Source organism: Lemur catta, chromosome X, assembly GCF_020740605.2.
Source record: "Lemur catta isolate mLemCat1 chromosome X, mLemCat1.pri, whole genome shotgun sequence".
Lineage (NCBI taxonomy): Eukaryota > Metazoa > Chordata > Mammalia > Primates > Lemuridae > Lemur > Lemur catta.
In genome coordinates this window covers 31,291,638-31,298,145 of record NC_059155.1, presented here as the reverse complement: position 1 = coordinate 31,298,145, position 6,508 = coordinate 31,291,638, and the positions used below count along the sequence as shown (strand labels likewise).

Genomic DNA, 6,508 nt, shown 5'->3' with positions numbered 1-6,508 from the left:
AAATTTTGTTTAATAGATAGAGGTGGAGGTTGGGAAGGAGAAAGAGCACCGGGGACCTGATTGGTACAGCCAGATCATCACCGTCCCTATGATCTAAGTTTACTCTTCTCCTTTCCAGCATCCAACTTTCACCTGTGCTTCAGATTCCTCCCCACTTTTCCCTTTTCCAAGAGGTTTTCCTGGATTGACCCTCAAAGAGGCAATGAGTTTGGGATTTTATATCTCATCTCTCAGTCTCTACTTAATGCTGCTACACTTTCAATTTTATCATCACACTTTTGTGACTATTAACATACCAGAGGTTGTGGAGGGATGTGAATTTGGAGGGTTTTATTTTATATTGTCCACCAACAGCTTTTCATGCTAATGAACACCTTTTGGTGATTATAATGACATAAGAGAATTAGTAACAAGGCAAATCCTGATTGAGAGAATACCAGAGGAAAGGGATAGAGGGGACATGGTTAATTAGATTTTCTGGGCAATTAGAGGTTAAGAACAAAGCTGTTTTCCGTTGCCTTTGCTTTAAAAAATTCCGTTAAGATATCTGAGTCCACTGTCCCTACTTAGCAAATTAAGCATAATGATGCACTTGAATCACTTTTTACTGATTGAGGATCTTTCAGAGCCTCCGGCCATCATTTTGAGCATTAATTCTGATTGGCCAGAACAATAAATGAAGATGGAGAAGAGAGAAAGAGTAGGACTGAATGTATTCAGATCCCAGTACATCCCCTGAATATTGTTTTCTTGACTGAGTTGCTTTCATTGTCGTCGGTCTCTTTCATGCAAAAGCAAAATAAGACAAAACATTTTTTAAAGGCCTCAGATAATTGAAAACTCTGGGTACTTGCATTGCCATTAATGAAGGTTTTGTGGAGAATCACGTTGAAGTGAGCTGAACAGTCCCCATCAAAATGTGCTCTCCTGTTCTTCATATGCTAAAAGATGTCCCTGATATGCAGTCGCTAACCCTGGGCTTTGAGCAATTTCTACAAGGTGAATAAAGTCTACATTGACCTATTCACTCTTTTCCCTGGTCCTTTTTGAGACCAAGGGCAAAAATTTGTGAGACATATTTTAAAAGCTTCTCTTGTAGCCACGGTGAGAGCTCTGTCTCTCAGGGCCAGAGCTCTGTCTGTCACCAGGTTATTACTGACCCGTCATCCCAGAAATGGATCATAATCCACTAGATCTGATAAACAGAAAGAAAGAAAAGGAAGGAAGGGAAACAAAAGAAAATTTCCCCCCCAAGGTAAATTACCCACTTGGTCTTACCATCTCAGGAAAAGACATAATCATCCATGCAGTTGCTTAAGCCAAAAACCTAAGATTCGCTCTTAATTCCTTCTAGTGCCTCATACTCTCTGCTAATGCAATTCATCTGCAATCCGTGTCATTTTGTTAGCATAAACATTTTATTAAAGTATAATATACATAGAAACAGTACACAAAGACGTATTAATGCTGCTATGTAAAAAGCCATAAAATTAATTCACCTTACTCTATCCCAGCTTGGTTTTCACTACCACCATCTCTTGTCTGGACTGCTGTACTGTAATATAACTTCCTTTTCAGAGAGATTTTCCTTGACCATCTCACAAAAACTAGGTCACTCCTCCATGCATAATATTCTTTGCATCAGGACCCTATATTTCTCTGTCATAGTACTTCTCACAATAGTAATTATACAGTTATTTGTAAAATTGTCTGTTTAATATCTACTTCTACCACTAGAATGTAAGTTCTAGGAACACTGTGGCCATGCCTTCCTTGTTCATGGTTTGATTCCCAGTGCCTACTTAGCCCAATAGATGATGCAGAGTGTATGTCCAAAGATATGTGGTAAGTGATTATAGGAATGAAGGAATAAATGAAGTCCTGTGCTGAAGCCTCTCTTTTGCATCTACATTAATTTCTCCTCACTGCAAGAAAAGAGAAGATGGATAAGGATTTAGGGAAGCTGGTGTGCCTTTGAATTTGGAGGCACTAAGGAGCATGCCTATAAGCCAAAAGGGAAAATAAAGTTTATTCCATTACTGATTAATGAGACTTGGGACTGAATGATAAAAATCTAATGATGTTAATGTCGGTTCTGAATGCTGGCTGGCAGTCTCTGTAGACAAGGTAAAATGGTAAGAGGACACTGCAGTTTAATCCCCCAATTAAGAGGCAGCTGTCACCCCCAGAGATAACCCTAGTTGCTGATTGATTTTTTTATACACTGTAATCATAATCAGTGCTACCTTACGCAGACCAAATTCCTGGATCCCCCCCACCCTAGGTGAACTTGCCTTTACACAAGCCCAGTGTATTAACAAGCCCGAGTGGTGCAAAGGGTAAATTATGAAGAAATTCTTTCACATCACAGAAGCATTCTTAATAAGATTCCTTTGAATAGCCAGTTCTCTAACTGGATTTAAAATAGGACTTCATTTGAAAAAAATATGACTTATCTGTAAGCTTTTAGGGACACATTGTGATTACCCCAAACAAAGGAGTGAAGAAGATAGTTTTCCCTGGCCACAGACTGAGCCTTCCGCTTGGAACACTGAGTAATGGAAACCCCTAACTCTGGCCTCACACTTGCCCCTAATTTAGGCTACAGTACAGACTGATTTCCAATCCTATCACAGCCCAGGCACTAAGACCAGACTGTCATTTCACAAATGGGGATCTTTGATCACCACAGGGGGGAATGTGGGGAAGGGGAAGCTGCACCCATGACTCACTGCTAACCCATCTTCGCTGCTGAAAAAGAAAAATAACTCTAAATGCACATCCTACTGCTTGTGAGTCAGGAATGTCATTTTCATTTATGAAGGATGGAACATTATTTTTCTCTAACATTTCAAGTGAATAACTTTACATACATTTCCCCCCAATTTCCATAGGAATGTGATGCCATGGAAGCAATCAGGCACATATCCCCAGAGCCAGGCAGAAACTCTTGTTTTTCTTACAGGTACTTTAAGATCAATAGTTCTGAATTCTCCTCCTCCCTCCAATTATGTTCCTGGTGAAACCCACCCTGATTTGGGGTTTCGGTGGGAGATAGGGCAGTCTGAATTCCAATGTTATTTTAGGATTTTAGAGCCTTAAAAGCTTTTGAGTCTTAAAAGCTGAGTTTCAGGAGTTCAGGCAATATTAAATTCAGAGAAGCTTCTGCACCATGCCATGTCCCCATTAGAAAATGTTTGCCTCCTACTGTGAACCTCCCAAAGGTACATTCATCACTGGTTATGTTAAGGGAAAGAGTGGAAAAGAGCAGGGAGACGCCCTCTCAGTTTGCTATCCAGGGCATAGGTTCTGATTCCGCTGTGATTATTAAGTAAATAGACCTAGGAGAACAAAAGAGAAAATGCATTCCAGGGGAGAAAAGACAGGGCCTTAGAGGTACGTGTTAGATGGCATTTCTGGTGCTACTGCTCCCCTCCAGGAGCATGGCTCTTTTTGCAATTGGCTATATTTCTTTGTTTTTCTTACATTTGATGCCTGAATTTCACAGATCTAGGTAATTTGACCATAATCAAAGAATTTCTCCTTCTGGGATTTGGGAGTCTCCATCAGTTATAGTTTTTCCTTTTTGGAATATTTCTGGAAATCTATGTCATGACCTTACTGGGGAACATTGTCATCCTTAGTCATTTCCATTGACCACAGCCTGCAAACCCCCAGGTACTTCTTTCTGTTTAATTTCTCCTTCCTTGAGATCTGGTACACCACCTCCATTTCCCCTAGGATGCTACAGACAACTTCTCTCAGATCCTGAGGCAATTGCTTTTGCAGGCCATATGGTCCCATTTTACTTCTCCATTTTCCTGGTAGTAGGTGACTGCTTTCTGCTGGCAGCCATGTCTTATGACCACCACCTTGCTATCTGCAGCCACCTCCAGTTCCATCCCCTCATGAACCTATGCACATGTATCATGCTTGCAAGTGGGTCTTGGCTGAGTGAGTCCCTAACCCCTGTGGTCACTGTCACCATGACTTTTGAGCTGCCATTCCGTACAGCCTATGAGACTGACTGCTTCTTCTGTGACCTGGCCCCCAGGCTGAAGCTGGTCTGTTCCAATCCTGAGATGGTGGAGAAAACCACTTTCCTCATAGCCTCCTTTGTCACCATGGTGCCCTTCCTGTTTACCATAGCCTCGTATATTCATGTTGTCACTGCTGTCCTCAGGGTCGCCTCAGTAGCAGGAAAGCAGTGGGCCTTCTCCACCTGCTCCTCCCACCTCACTGTGGTCACTCTGTACCAGGGAACACTGGGGACAGTGTATGCCATTCCCACAGCACCCCAGGTTGCTGTGCTTAACAAGATCCCTTTGCTCTACACTGGGGTCACCTCCATGATCAATCCCAATGTGTCTAGCCTGCAACACAGTGATGTTAAGAAGGTACTGAAGAGAGTCGTGAGCCAGTGCGCCCTCACTTTCCCCAGGGAGTCCCTTTGCTCAGCAGCCTGGGCTTCTCTAAAAGAGGTCAGGCACTAGGCTGAGTGCTTGGGCATTCAGACCACTGCTACACCCTCTTTCCAGGGAAATGGCCAGCAGAGCAGAGGCCTCCCTAAGGACCTTTGCAGTCTTTAGATTAATCCCTGCATGATAAGATTAAGTTTACCAAGACAAATAGGACTCCACGAGGCTAGTGTAGCATATGTAGATGATTTTGAAGGGGAAATTAGAAAGGCCCAAGTTAGGAGCAACAGCTTCATTCCACAAAAGCCTCCCACCCCTCATCTTCTCCCTCTTCCCCCAACTGCCATGTGTATATATGTTATAGAAATATTTGTTGGTGCTGAGGTTTTTGGTTGTGTTGTATACTTGTGTACAGGTTCATACACAACCCCTCCAAACATGCCTGCGTACACATGTAGTCACAGCACCCTACTCATCCAACCTTATCCTCCAGTCCTTCCCAGTGCACCCTCCTAGCTTCTGCCTAGCAGTGCCTTTCACTGTGCTCCTCCTCAAAGTTCATGTGTGTTCCAACTGCTACCCATCACCTGCTGTTGTTTCTGAAATTATCTGCTTCTCCACTGATCAGAACCATTTCAAAAATCCTAGAGCAGCTATTGACTGTTCCACTCACCATAACAGTTAATCAAGCCCCTAAGACTAGAATAAAATTCCTCTTAATTTCCCCTAGCATGGTGCTCTGCACAGAGCAGAAGCAAAATAATTATTTGTTGATTAAATGAATCAATGACTAATCAAAGCAATGGATGTGTAGTGGATAAGAGAGTGAAATGAGTCACTTTTTTCTGTCTATGTTGGCCTCTCTTCCCCAGCCCCTTCCTCATGGTCATAGACACCTCCAGTTTCCTCCACAGGCAGCTTTGTCTAAGCCCCTCAACCTTGATCCTTGCCATGCCTCCCTCCCCATTCCACCCTTCCCACAGTGGCCAGGTGGATCTTTCTAGAATCCAAACCTGACCCTGTCCTTCCCTGTTTATCACCCTCCATGATTCCCCAGTGCTCCTGGGATGAAGTTAGAGCCCACCAGCCTGGCCTCTGGGCACCCCACCATCCCACTTCTCCCACTTTGGGCTCCAGTTGCACCAAACTTATCCAATACACATGGAATCTGCTTAAAGCAAGATCATATGCTTGCTGTGTCTCCCCACAGTCTCTAGATTCAGAGCAGGATGAAAAAGTAGTTGCTAAAATAAGATGTCTTCTATTGAATTACAATGCAGTCCTCGCCTTCTTTTTCTCTTTGCTTCCATTTATTGGCTTCTGGCCTTAGAAGCTTTGGTTTGAGGAAAAAGGTAATCTTGATAGGCTGTCAGTGATGTGTGTGTTTGCTTCATTTCACCTGCCCACCCTCTCCATCTATAAAGAGACACCAAGAGCACAGACAGACACCCCAAAAACCTCCAGTTACAACGTGAGTCATAGGATGCCAAGCAGTTTGGGAATCTCTTTCCCAGCTGGTTCTCCCTACTCCCTTCCCGACCACCCACAGAGCTCCCTGTTGTATAGGGTCTAATTGTCTCTAATCTAGTTTTAACTTCTTGTAATTACTCTCAGTTATGAAACAGAACTGCAGAACACACTCCTTGTGGTTAATACATGGATCCAGAGTAGAAGTGTAATTACTTTTTAGCCGCTCAGGGGTTCTCCCTAGCCTTCTGTGCAGATGCAGAGTGGAAATGCCTCATCTGCTCCATCCATACATGTGTTTTCTTTTTCTTTTAGATTTTTTTTTTGAGTCTAGGTTTCTGAAATACATTGAGGGGTTTGCTTTGTGCATTGACCACTGGGGAAATTTAAAAAATATCTACTAGCCCATGATCAACTAAACCTAGCAACCTTCAATGACTTCCCATTGCCCTTAGGATAAAGCCCATAGGATAAATGCCCTTAGGATAAATGCTCCATGAAAGTGGCCAATGTTACCTGTCACCAGATCCAAGGATACGTAGTCCATCTAGAGGCCTACAAAGACATAAACACTTTCCGAAATCTACAGTGTCATTTTTTTGCCTCCTCCTTGCTTCCTGAAC

General features: G+C 43.0%; 1 pseudogene; it reads left to right on the top strand.

Moving 5' to 3' along the window:
• Window positions 1–917: 917 nt before the first annotated feature.
• LOC123628188 lies at window positions 918–4,493 on the top strand (annotated as a pseudogene).
• The last annotated feature ends 2,015 nt before the right edge of the window (window positions 4,494–6,508 follow it).